Here is a 14,942-nt window from a genome sequence, read left to right as displayed (position 1 = left end):
CATGATGAGTGAAAACCAGGAACTTAAATACACAGACAGATGAACACAAGACAGGTGATGCAGATGATGATGACGAACAGGTGGTAAATGAAGGGAGTGAGTTCAGGTGAGGAGACAAGGAGGATTCTGGGAACTGTAGTGAAGACGAAGACAGACGGTGAATGTGACAGTATTAATCTGTGATCTTCATATATAAAGTATGTATGTTACTAACTAACTGTATAACCAAGTAGAATAGAGTGTTGTATAAGAAAAGACACTGTAGCTTGTTTTGTAAAAGTCTTTTATTGGTGAATCTGATTTATTAAGAAAGAGACAATGCAAATTGTTTGGTAAAAGCCTTTATTGTGAAATTGTTTTATTAAGAAAGACAATGGAGACGATTTTGTAAAGGTCTTTATTATTGAACTGTTGTATTTAGAGAGACATTGTATCTTGTTATTGTAATAATCTTTATTGTAATAATGCATGCAATAATGTACTCATGTTTAAGTATTTAATCAATAGATAGAAGTAACATTAAGTAGTGAAAAGCATGTAACTTAGCAAAGTAGAAATGGCAAGCATTACCCGTTTGATGAGGAGCATGAGACGCAGGAGAAAGGCAGAGGGTCCAGAGCAGCAAACAAAGGAGTACAAAGGAAAGAGCTTTATATATGGAGTTACAAGGGGGTTTCCAGAACGGAGGACATTTCAACACTTCGGATTGGACAGATTGTCTGTAAAGGACTGAATCTGTGCGGAGGGCGTGTGGACTATAAAAAGTATTGTAAAGAATGTCAAAGTTAGACGCTGTTTCACCAAGGACGGCCTCTCCGGTGTTAGATGCCTTGCCATTGCACCTCATGAAGATGAAAGCTTGTAAATTATTTAGTTTTGATTTACTTTTATTTTTATTTTATATATTAGTACTAGGGCTGTCAATCGATTCATTTTTTTAATCGCGATTAATCGCATATTGTCATGAGTTAACTCGCGATTAATCGCATTTAATCGCACATTTTTTTAATTGTTCTAAATGTACCTTAAATTAATACTTTTCAAGTTTGTAATACTCTAATCAACGTGGGCATGGATAAATATAGATGCTTTATGCAAATGTATGTTTATTATTGAAACCATAGTCAATATAGAGCATAAGGATGAGATGTTTCAAAGGTCACAGATGTTTTTCAAAGAACTTGTTCATGTCTATTAGACACGTAGAAAGAACAAAAAAATGGCACGTTACCATTACTTCTCTTTCTTTGCACTGAGCAATTTACTAACACAAACATGTTTAGATTTTTGCATGACAGGGCAACTCTTCTGAAAATGCTAAATGTACATTTATTATTTATTAGCCTATTACATTGTAGTTTGTCTCTCTCTGTGCCCATTTTGATGAAGCTAAATTCTCAATAAAACTGTTTTCATTGGTATATTTTACTGTTTCTGTTGTCAAACAACGGAATGAATTTGAAATGGTGACTGAAACGCGACCCATTAAGACATAACCAGCTCTCCCTTCCAAGATGTTAAGTTAATCTGCACAAAAATTCTGATAATCGAGCCGTCGTCTGGTGAAATCAAATTCACATAAGATAAAGACAATATCTGTGCTCTGATTTCGGCTATACTTGTAAAAATAGAGAAGCAACATAATATCTGTGCTTAACTGAGTTAAAGCGCTGCTCCTCCGCGCGAGACGCAGAGAGAGAGAGAGAGCGAGCGAGAGAGAGAGAGAGGTGCGCGCGCGCGCGTGCTGAGAGAGCAGTACCGGCGGTACCGGTAGATTCTCAGAAAATAAATAAGGTTTGGGCGCTTTGTTGAAGGGAAAAAATCGCTAAAGGGGTCTGCAATGTCGCTAAGTTAGCAACACTGTGTATCTCCATTTCTCCAACTAGGGGTTGGGCCACGGGTCAAACAGAAAATACGCGCTGCGTTAATCGCACGTTAAAAAAATTAGTGCCGTTAATATGATTTTGCGTTAACGCGTTATTAACGCGCTAACTTTGACAGCCCTAATTAGTACCTTTTATGTAAACTAGTTAACCTGTATTTAATAAAAATTACATTTAATTGAAATTAAGAAGCTCGCCTGCCTTAAGTCTCTGTTTTACCAAATATTGAGCTGAACTAAACCACGGAGCAGTCTTTCGACTGAATTGTAAGTATGTAAATTTATATACTTATTGTTTAGAACGAATTCGACTGACTTTACCTAACCTGAGAATAAACAAAATAAGGTAGAAGGTGTCTATATTTAAGACCCTAACAAGGGGTTAAATTAAGCACCATAAAACACTAGCACAGAAGTCCAATAACAGAACACCACTCGGGTTCAGATCAGGGGGGCCGTTCCTCCCAATCACGCCCCTCCAGGTGTCACTGTCGCTGCCCACGTGGGCGTTGAAGTCCCCCAGTAGAACGACGGAGTCCCCAGTCGGAGCACTTTCCAGCACCCCTCCCAGAGACTCCAAGAAGGCCGGGTACTCTACACTGCCGTTCGGCCCGTAGGCACAAACGACAGTGAGAGACCTATCCCCGACCCGAAGGCGCAGGGAAGCGACCCTCTCGTTCACCAGGGTGAACTCCAACACATGGCGGCTGAGCTGGGGGGCTATAAGCAAACCCACACCAGCCCGCCGCCTCTCACCATGGGCAACTCCAGAGTGGTGAAGAGTCCATCCTCTCTCGAGGAGTGTGGTTCCAGAGCCCAAGCCGTGCGTAGAGGTGATCCCAACTATCTCTAGTCGGAATCTCTGAACCTCACGCACAACCTCAGGCTCCTTCCCCGCCAGAGAGGTGACGTTCCATGTCCCTAGAGCTAGATTCCGCGTCCAGGGATCGGGTTGTCTAGGCCCCCGCCTTCGACTGCCGCCCGATCCACTTAGCACCGGCCCCTTACGGTCCCTCCTGCAGGTGGTGGCCCCACGTCGCTCCTTCGGGCTGAGCCCGGCCGGACCCCATGGGGGGAGGCCCGACCACCAGGCGCTCGCATACGAGCTCCAACCCCGGGCCTGGCTCCAGAGTGGGGCCCCGGCTGCGCCATACCGGGCGACGTCACGGTCCTCGTTTTTTTTTTGCATCATAAGGGTTTTTGAACCACTCTTAGTCTGACCCGTCACCTAGGACCTGTTTGCCTTGGGAGACCCTACCAGGGGCATATAGCCCCAGACAACATAGCTCCTAGGGTCATTCGGGTACTCAAACCCCTCCACCACGGTAAGGTGGCAGTTCAAGGAGGAGTTTTTACATCTACCTTGTAAATATATATTTTTTATTAAAAAGGTTACAATTACAACAACAATTCAAGTGTAATCTTACAGTATATTCTACAGTAAAAACTGTACCCAAATCTAGTCAACAAAATGTTGTCTTTCATATTTCGCCTGACTGTAACGTTGTTTTTATGAAATATTAGGGCATATAAATGTTAATTTGCAGTTTAATACGTTGCTTATACAAATAGCCTACATTTTATTTCAACATATTTCAGTCGATTTTTACTCATCTCAGTATAGCAATACAGTTTGCTAAAACATCATCATTCATTCACAAACGCGATTTAAATTTAAACTGTCTTTTTGCCAGCTGTGGTAAACAGCGCACATCTCTGCCGTTCATTCATTCATAAACAGAAACCCGATTCTTGTGAGAAGGAAAAAAAACTTACTACTGTATTCCTCAGCTCAGTCTGATCCTTGCTCCTCGAAATACCCGCACTTCTGAGGGACATTTTCCATTATTATTATTCCTCACAGCGCTGCGAGACGATGTAAACAAGTAATGATCTGAATAAACTTGTGTTTTCTCGAGCTGATATGGGGGCGTTCACAGGTTTGCATGGATTGCCTCAATCATTTGCGTTTGAATAGCGCGCGCTCTCCGTGGGCGGAGTCATACATTTGAATCAGCTGTAATGAGCTCAACTGGAATCGCTCTCTTTTAATACAGATTTCACAAGATGAGAATATTTGTTTTTTATATAAATTACTTTATTTAAAAGAAGAGAATTCAAGCTTCATGCCTGTGTGTCTGTATGTCTGTTTGACTGAGTATTCGCTGAGTTATTGTTCATTTTCGGACGCGTTTCACAATGGACTACACTGACAGAGAGAAGGCAGAACTCGCTTCGTGTTTATTTTTCTTTATTTGGCAAAAAGCACAACACTTTGTTTTTATTGTGAGTATACACAAAAATAATACACATTTAACAGAATCGATTGATGTATGAAACTTGTTTGTAAAATCAAAGTCAAAAGAGTATTTCGGGTCTCAATTCAACTGATAAGGAAAAAAGCGAGCAGATCACGCCGGCGTGATTGTCGACCTCAGAGGGTTAAAGCTACACTGTGTAACTTTTTTAGTTGATTCTTAGCAAAAAACACTTATTTCTTTCAAAAATATATGTACTCATTAATGTATATTTACTTCTTTCAAGTAATAAAGTATTCTCTTAAGTTTATAATCTGCCATTGAAAGTACATACGGGTGAGGGGTTCGAATGCCGGTCGCCATGTTGCCCCTCCATCTTGAAACTACATTAGCCAAAGAGGGACATACCTGTAAATTCAAGCTTCGCCTTTTGCGTTTTTCACTCAGTGACACCGTGACGAATGCGAGGGGGAGATTACTCGCGAGCTCGCGAGTGCCGGCAGATTTGAAAGATAGTGTGGTGTGTGTGTGTGTGTGTGCGTGCGTGCGTGCGTACTCACATTTGAAAGAGAGAATTAAAACGTCAACGCGACAGACAAATCAGCAAGACCATAGTCAATATTGGAGTAACTTTTCCCAGATGGAAAGAGCTCATGAGGAGAAAAGATTTTAAAACGGACGCCGAGGTTGCCTGCTTTCTTCTCGACAGGTAATTCAGCCTGTTGTAATTCATTTGTGTAAATTCGAAGTTTTATAGTTGCTTGTCTAACCATAGCATGGTTGTGCATAACGCCAGAACGACCTCTAGTATAACTTCATCCTCGCGTCAATGGTGAAAAAGTATTGTTTACCTTGTAACATAAATCTGTGCTGCGACGGATCACAGGTGATGAATAGTTTTAAAGGCGCAGTTTTTTAAGCTATATAAAATAAGGACACTGTAAATTTTAGTTATTTTTAATTGCTTTTACTTTGTACACATTGTAACGTTAGCCTAATCTGATTATGCTGGGATAGCCAATTCCAAGGGTGATGTTTACCTCCTGACATCTGTCCTGTAGTTTTATTAATTTTAGACGTATTGTTTATTATTGTCATGGACGAAGTCGATAACTGGAAGCCATGTTAATCTTGGAATAATACGGCCACCGTAGGAGTTAAAACGCCCTCGGAATTGAGAGGAACAGAAACTAATATTCACTGGGTAGTCATATACAATTTCACCGCTAGATGGGGGGAAAAATCACACAGTGTAGCTTTAAGGATCGAGGAGGCTGCTTGTGGCAGCACTTCGCTTACGTCTCTATTGTGTCTTCCTCTCTCGTTATCACCTTTAACCTTCTCCAGTAATGTTATAGTTAAAAATTGTCTTAAGATCTGGCGTCAACTCAGGCGGCATTTTACTTTACAGTCAACACCTCTTCTATGCCCTGTACATTCTAACCCCCTCTTTCTTCCCTCTCTCATTGATAAGGCTTTTGCGGCCTGGGTGGACCACGGGATTATTTCCATTAAACATCTTTACATTGACGGAACATTCGCTTCTTTTGAACAATTGACTCAAGTTTTTAACTTACCAAGGTTCCACTTTTTCAGATACTTGCAAGTCCGTTACTTTGTCCGTAAGCATTTTCTGGGATTCCCCTTGATCCCACCCTCCACTATTGTCGATACCATATCAAATATCAATCCTTATCAAAGAGGGGCCATCTCTACGATTTATAATACCTTTTTCACATGTTGCCCTTTGGATTCTGATAGTCTGCGGATTTCCTGGGCTAGGGATGTTAATATAGAGATAGAGACAGAAACATGGCATTCGATTTTGAAACGTGTTCACACGTCATCTGTTTGTGCTCGCCACGGGGTTTTACAGTGTAAAGTGGTCCACAGGGTACATTGCTCTAAAAGTAAATTAGCCCGTATGTTCCCTGACATTGATCCAAGCTGCGACAAGTGTCATCTAGAACCGGCTAATCTAACTCATATGTTCTGGACTTGTCCTGCTTTATCTCTTTTCTGGGAGTCGGTCTTTGACTCACTTTCCGCTATTACTTCTGTCAATATCCATCCCTCTCCGCTAATTGGCTTGTTTGGAATTTTACCTCCTAATTACTCATTGCCGTCTCATTTCGCTGAGTTGGTAGCTTTTCTTACACTACTAGCGAGACGTTGCATTTTGAAGAACTGGAAGGGTCCTCGAGTCCCTTCTCATACTCGGTGGATAAAAGATGCCTTATTTTTTGTTAAATTAGAAAAAATTAAACACTGCCTTCGTGGTTCCAAGATTAAATTTTCAAGAATTTGGTTACCCTTTTTTGAGCATGTTAAATCTCTGCAGCTGGATGCAGTCTCAATTGACTGACTGACCGCCCAACCCTGCACTTTCAGTGGTTTTTCAGTTTGCAACTGGTATTATCGTTAGCAGCACACATTATTTTCTAAGTTTTGAGGTTACTCAACTTTACTTGCTGGAACTAGTTAAGGTTGACCTTGTCCTATTTCTGTATTATGACATAAAGCTCTGTTATATATTATATACTATACTATACCTGTTAGTACTGTGAGGGATTTTGTGTTAGTGATTTTGTATTAATGTTTTTTTTTTTTTTTTTTTGTCTGTTTTTTTTTTGTGTGTGTGTGTGCTTTTTATTATATTATTATTACTAATTTTTGTTTTTATATTGATTGTTTGTCTTTGGTGTTGTGAAAAATTCAATAAATAAATCATATATATAAAAAAGTGTATAGCTTAATTGTAAGCTACTCTGTCTTCATGCTATTTTAAAATATGATCTTATGACTTTGATCAATTTATTTTTTGTTCAGATGACGATCTGTTTTACATTCGCAACAAGATGTCCCAAAAATGTAAAGTTGTGTGCAATGCAGAGGAGGCTGACACACTATTTAAGGAGTTTCATCACAGTAACATAGGTGCACATGTTGGACAACTTAAAACAAGATATACCATTTCTCAGCGCTTACCAAAAAAAAAAAAAAAAATTTTTTTACAAATGTAGAAATATTAATGTGTTAATTATTTCTCAGATTACTCTAAACAATGTAGAAAATTGCATTTTCTGTACAGCTGATTTGAAATTATCCCCTGGTTTCACAGACAAGGCTTAAGCTAGTCCTTGACCAAAATGTTTTAACTGAAAGAAACTTACACTGACATATCTTAATATATGTCAGTACCATTGTTTTGCCTCAAGATGCACACCAGTTGTAAAGGACGCGTACAGACAGGCATATGAAGACTAGGACGAATAAAGTTCCAACACACAGTTTAATAAAATAATCCAAACAGGTAAAAATCTAAACAGGCCGCAGGGTACACCCACACACATAACTTGATGCGAGACCACACACCTGGAACTGAAACAGAGTTACATAAATACAGATGGTGATGGGTGAACAGAGCTGGAAAGAATTAACTAATAGTCGGGGAGCCAAAGTCTCAAAAGCTCAATAAAATGGGTTGAACCTGACATGGTCTGTTATACTTTTTATTTGTGTTTTTTCTGTTAACTTTGACCCTAAGAACCAATAATTGGAGGGTCTGCTCTGCCGGAAATATCGCGAAAAAAAATTGTGGCCATTTTAGTGTATGCACCCTTTATTTTTTATCAGAAAAATGTGAAAAATGATTTTTTCCCTCAAATCCTCAGTGGGTTTGGTAGGCTGTCAATAAATGCACTCCAGATACAAAGAACACATTTGCTGACAACATCCACTGAAAAAATAACTCTTAAAACACATTTCTACATGATTTTGCATCAATTTAATGCAAAAAATTAGGCGTTTTCTCACTTTTTTCCAATATTTTCATCTTTACTTCATTGGCAATCAACTATTCCCCCAAGTTATGACATCAGTCAATATGTCATTCTTTTCACCAAACAGTATACTCACTCCACAGAAAAAATCATAAAAATCCAACCAAAATCAATGGATCTGTGATGATTTCACTAATAGTTGATCAGCAGGCTCAGAACCTCAATAGAATTGTAGGCTACTCTCAAAATTCCGAAAGACATGTAGTCCATGAGCCAGGGGGGTTGATCGGTATCATCGGGGGAAAAAATGCTATCATTGTTATTTGGCAAGGTATACACCCCTAGTATTAGAAAAATCACTATAGCAGTGCAGGGGTGGTAGCGAAATCACTTTTTTCAGCTCATGAAGTTACTAACCCCCTAAGATAAATTCCGTTTTTGAAATCTGGTGTATATCTGGTTTAGGCTCATGCTAGGGATATTGTCAATATTCTATAATATGGTGCTTGGTATCGCTGGAAAGGGGACCTTTTAGGCTTTCATTTAAGCCCAGTACTGAATCTGTCTGACAAACACAGAGGTCACATGACTTCTTTAAACCAGAAATAACACACATTTTTTCACAATTTCCGCCTAAACTAAAAATCCGCCTAAAATCGCTGTGCCATGAAAGAACACCACGGACACAAAAGTCAACAACTTCAATACTCAAGGCACTCTGATGACTCAGAAAATGTATAATATACCCATACTATTTATTTGTGAGAGCCTTAAATTAGACTTGTGCAGCCAGCACAAGTCTTCAAAATAGAATAGAGCCAATAGAATGGACAAATAGAATACCCTAGTCCAGGGCCAAATGTTGTAATAAAAACACTTGTAATTGGTGTAACAAAATGTTTCTATCATGTATTTTGATATTCACCCACTTTCAGTTAGAATGTCAGAATGTAGCTCATGCACTGAATGTTGATGGATTTTGACAAGGTTTTGTCAGTTTTGTGAAAAGATTGTTGGTTCAGTTGACTGGTTATAACAACACTATAACTATACCATCTTCAATCAACTTCCATTGAGTTCCAGGGGTATTCAATGTAAGTACAAAATACTTTTTCTCTTGTGCTTGTGAATTGGTGGGGAATAGTAGCAGTAGCTAATGTAAGCTTGGTGTTTTTCACACTTAGTATACTTCTTTTAAACTTAAAATAAGAAAGTATACTTTCAGTCTACATTTTATGTACTTCTCAGAAATATACTTAAAATTACACTTCAGTGTACTTGATGTATACTGAGAGAAAAGTCCAGGGCCCGTATTCATAAAGATTCTAAGAATCCTCTCAGAAAACTCTTAATTTTGCTTAAAGGAGAACTCCGGTCAATTTTAACATTGAGCTAATTTTTTTGTCAATTTGGAGTGCTGTCAATACAGAGAACAACGACAAAAATCGGTGTTGCCTACACCATGTTATCCTCTTTTTAAAATTTGCACCCTGTTGACTTCAATGGGGCAATATTTAAACCTGCTTTTAGCCTCTTAACATCCTTGATGTGTCATTACAAGTGCACAGCCATGTGAGCGCTGGCTGAATTATTATCATTTTTATCCATATCTTTCACATCTACTGCAGTCAGATTGACCCGCGTTCACTCTGAAGGAATCCCAGTACTGAAGCCATAGGGCAGTAAAAGGCTGGGTCCAGCTAACTCAATTAAAACGGAGCATTTATTTTCAGAGTAAACTCGGAGTCTACGCGCTGCCTCGGCAAACGCGAGATTCCCAGTCACAGAATGCTTTCAGTTTGCACAAAATAGACAGTGCCCTCGAGAACTGTCCGTGCAAGCTCCGCTCACAACCCAACACCACAAAGCAAGTGTGCGCCATCCTTGCTTCTTTATTTTTCTTAAATCAAGGAGACGCACACTGCCTTCGCCATAGTAGATTTGACAGACAACACCAAATAAGACGTACAGTTTGACACAGAACGCTGCTGAAGAACAGAAGCTGTCATTTCCTTGTTCCTGTGACCCTTATATAGCGCCCGGGTCACCGTCACATGCAACGTCATGACGCGCACCAATCCAGATTGGAATAGTTGTATAGTGGCTTCAGATAACGCATGCCGAAGGCATTCCCCGTAACGTTGTATTCGACGCAGCGGGAGTTCCCCGTAACGAAGGGGAACAATAGTGTTACATGTTAAGTGCAAAGTATAATGTTATGTTTACTTAAAGAAAACTTACAAGTACACTTGCAGTATAAACTACGAAACTAGTAGTTTACTGAGAGTACACATCAGTGTGTACTTTCATAAACTAAAAAATGTACTACTTGTATTAAAACAGTAAACTACTAGTATACTTATAAGTTCACTTGTAGTACAGATGCATTACAAATGAGAAACCTAGTTGTGTACTTAGTTTACTACTCTTACAAATACTAAAAATACGAAAAGTGAGCCAATTTAGTCCCAAGCAGTATTGAAATAGTACACAATTTTACTACAAGTACACATTGATATTAGTATACTTACTACATAAAGTATACTTAAAAATATACTTGAAAATTACTTAAGTATACTTCATAAAATGAACATGAAGACATGCACTTTTATGATGAAGAGATGAACTTTTATGATGAAGAGATGCACTTTTAGAATGGAGAGATGGACTTTTATGATGGAGAGATGGACTTTTATGATGGATAGATGGACTTTTATGATGGAGAGATGCACTTTTATAATGGATAGATGGACTTTTATGATGGAGAGATGGACTTTTATGATGGAGAGATGGACTTTTATGATGGAGAGATGGACTTTTATAATGGACAGATGCACTTTTATAATGGATAGATGCACTTTTATGATGGATAGATGCACTTTTATAATGGAGAGATGGACTTTTAGAATGGATAGATGGACTTTTATGATGGAGAGATGGACTTTTATGATGGAGAGATGGACTTTTATGATGGAGAGATGGACTTTTATAATGGACAGATGCACTTTTATAATGGATAGATGCACTTTTATAATGGATAGATGGACTTTTATGATGGAGAGATGGACTTTTATGATGGAGAGATGGACTTTTATGATGGAGAGATGGACTTTTATAATGGACAGATGCACTTTTATAATGGATAGATGCACTTTTATAATGGATAGATGGACTTTTATGATGGAGAGACGGACTTTTATGATGGAGAGATGGACTTTTATAATGGACAGATGCTCTTTTATAATGGATAGATGGACTTTTATAATGGACAGATGCACTTTTATGATGGATATCTGCACTTTTATAATGGATAAATGCACTTTTATGATGGATAGATGCACTTTTATAATGGATAAATGCACTTTTATGATGGATAGATGCACTTTTATAATGGAGAGATGGACTTTTAGAATGGATAGATGGACTTTTATGATGGAGAGATTCACTTTTATAATGGATAGATGGACTTTTATGATGGAGAGATGCACTTTTATAATGGATAGATGCACTTTTATGATGGATAGATGGACTTTTATAATGGATAGATGCACTTTTAGAATGGATAGACAATAACAGATTTTTACAGCGATTGATTTCATCAATCTTTTCACAAAACTGACAAAACCTTGTCAAAATCCATCAACATTCAGTGCATGAGCTACATTCTGACATTCTAACTGAAAGTGGGTGAATATCAAAATACATGATAGAAACATTTTGTTACACCAATTACAAGTGTTTTTATTACAACATTTGGCCCTGGACTAGGGTATTCTATTTGTCCATTCTATTGGCTCTATTCTATTTTGAAGACTTGTGCTGGCTGCACAAGTCTAATTTAAGGCTCTCACAAATAAATAGTATGGGTATATTATACATTTTCTGAGTCATCAGAGTGCCTTGAGTATTGAAGTTGTTGACTTTTGTGTCCGTGGTGTTCTTTCATGGCACAGCGATTTTAGGCGGATTTTTAGTTTAGGCGGAAATTGTGAAAAAAATGTGTGTTATTTCTGGTTTAAAGAAGTCATGTGACCTCTGTGTTTGTCAGACAGATTCAGTACTGGGCTTAAATGAAAGCCTAAAAGGTCCCCTTTCCAGCGATACCAAGCACCATATTATAGAATATTGACAATATCCCTAGCATGAGCCTAAACCAGATATACACCAGATTTCAAAAACGGAATTTATCTTAGGGGGTTAGTAACTTCATGAGCTGAAAAAAGTGATTTCGCTACCACCCCTGCACTGCTATAGTGATTTTTCTAATACTAGGGGTGTATACCTTGCCAAATAACAATGATAGCATTTTTTCCCCTGATGATACCGATCAACCCCCCTGGCTCATGGACTACATGTCTTTCGGAATTTTGAGAGTAGCCTACAATTCTATTGAGGTTCTGAGCCTGCTGATCAACTATTAGTGAAATCATCACAGATCCATTGATTTTGATTGGATTTTTATGATTTTTTCTGTGGAGTGAGTATACTGTTTGGTGAAAAGAATGACATATTGACTGATGTCATAACTTGGGGGAATAGTTGATTGCCAATGAAGTAAAGATGAAAATATTGGAAAAAAGTGAGAAAACGCCTAATTTTTTGCATTAAATTGATGCAAAATCATGTAGAAATGTGTTTTAAGAGTTATTTTTTCAGTGGATGTTGTCAGCAAATGTGTTCTTTGTATCTGGAGTGCATTTATTGACAGCCTACCAAACCCACTGAGGATTTGAGGGAAAAAATCATTTTTCACATTTTTCTGATAAAAAATAAAGGGTGCATTCACTAAAATGGACACAATTTTTTTTCGCGATATTTCCGGCAGAGCAGACCCTCCAATTATTGGTTCTTAGAGTCAAAGTTAACAGAAAAAACACAAATAAAAGTATAACAGACCATGTCAGGTTCAACCCATTTTTGAGACTTTGGCTCCCCGACTATAATAATAACGGTAACTATATAGGATAGATGAGTGACGGGAATCAGCAAAGACACGTGACAAATGAAAACAAACTGAAAGTCCATGAAAACAGAAACTGAGGGTGCTTTCACACCTGCCTCGTTTAGTTCGGTTGAACCGCACTAGAGTTCGTTTTCCCCATTGGTGCGGTTCATTTGGGCAGGTGTGAATGCGGCAATCGCACTCGGGTGCGCACCAAAAGCGGACCAAACAAGCGTTCGAGGAGGTCTCGGTACGCTTTCAAACGAACTCTGGAGCGGTTCGTTTGTGGTGAGAACGTGATCCGACCTCGAACAGAACCAACTGACAAAGAACTGCGCATTTTTGGACTAAACCAGTTGCCGTAGTCAGCTGTGCTGTGATTATGGGATGAGGAGAAATGTTTGTTGACAGTTCGCACTTTAAGCATGGCAGCTTACGGACAAACTTGGAGTTGTGAGGAGGTGCGGAGCCTGATAGAAATTTGGTCTGATGACCATATGTCTCAACTGTCAAAAACAATTTTTAAAGAGAGAAAGGGCACAACATTACCTGATGGATCATTGGAATTTTTTTTGGATGATGAGCATGTCACTGTTTAGCAACATTAATGCATGCCTCCTCCTGAAGTGACTTGCGATGCACCTTCGCCGCATGCAGTGCATTAACACATTATTTTCGAGCCGCATATCGCTTCATTCTCAAATATTATTGTTTGTCTAAAGTGGTGTAGACAAACTATATAATAAAATATGACCAGGGATACAATCAGCCCTCCATAGTAAACAGCGGCGTGTTGTCTGCCGGATTACTTCTGGGAGTTCTGTTGGAATTTTCCCGCACGTTAATTCTAACCAATCGAAGTGCAGTTATGGGAATGCGTTCAAGACACATCTGGCCAACGAGTGATGTGGATGCTGTCACATGACTGCATTTTGGTTCGTTTTATCAACTCATAAACTGATTCGGACCAGAGCAATCAGTGTGGTGTGAAAAGGAACCAAAACGCCTGAAAAATGCTACAATGTATCATTTTTCGCCCTTGGTCCGGACCAAATGAACCGAACTACAGATGTGAAAGCACCCTAACAGAATATAATGGTGACAGAAGTAATGTTTTTTTCTAAAGCACATTTACAAAAGTTACTTAAATGCCCTAATTGAACTAAGGCCTAATCCTAGCTTAGTCTAAGCCCTGTCTGTGAAACCGGGCCTATATGTACTGTGAAAAGTGTTATACAATTATTTTTTTTTTTTTATCCTTGTCTTGTTGACAGACCAAATGTCTATTTGAACTGGTTGGAATAGACCTAATTGGAAAGTTGGTAAAAACTGACCAGCAATATCAATATATCTGTGTTATTATTGATTATTGCATCAAATGGGCACAGGCGTATCCTCTGACATCCAAGTCGGCTGCAGAGGTTACAAAGTGCATCTTAAAATTTGTGTATCAGTTTGAAGTGCCAAACCGGATTCTTACTGATCAGGCCAGAGAGTTTGTCAACACTGTAAGTATTTTCATTTTCAACTACACAAATGCTTTCAAGTACTGCATGTTCTTCCCTTTTTTTTGTTTTTATATTACTCATATAATATAACAAAATATTATTTTCACATAACCCCTGTAGATCAACACTAAGGTCTGTGAAGTGCTTGGAATCAAAAGAAGCCTCTGTGCCTCGTACCACCCTCAGACCAACGGATTGGTGGAGAGGCTCAATGGCACGATACAGAGGTGAAAAATGCATCCACTAAAGTACATATTTACACTGATCAGCCACAGCAAGAAACCCACTGACAGGTAAAGTGAATAACACTGATTATATTATTACAGTGTATCACAGATAAACAGGAGAGGAAAAACAGGTATTGTTGATGAAATGCTTTATCAAGTCCAGAGTCAACACAGCCATCTACCAGGACAGTTTAGAGCATTTCATGCTTCCTTCAGCAGACAAGCTTTATGGAGATGCTGACTTCATTTTCCAGCAAGACTTGGTATCTGCCCACACTGCCAAAAGAACCAAAACCTGGTTCAATGATCATGGGATAACTGTGCTTGATTGACCAGCAAACTC

The sequence above is a fragment of the Squalius cephalus genome, assembly GCF_949319135.1.
Source record: "Squalius cephalus genome assembly, chromosome: 4".
Lineage (NCBI taxonomy): Eukaryota > Metazoa > Chordata > Actinopteri > Cypriniformes > Leuciscidae > Squalius > Squalius cephalus.
Note: the sequence above shows the minus strand (reverse complement) of the source record.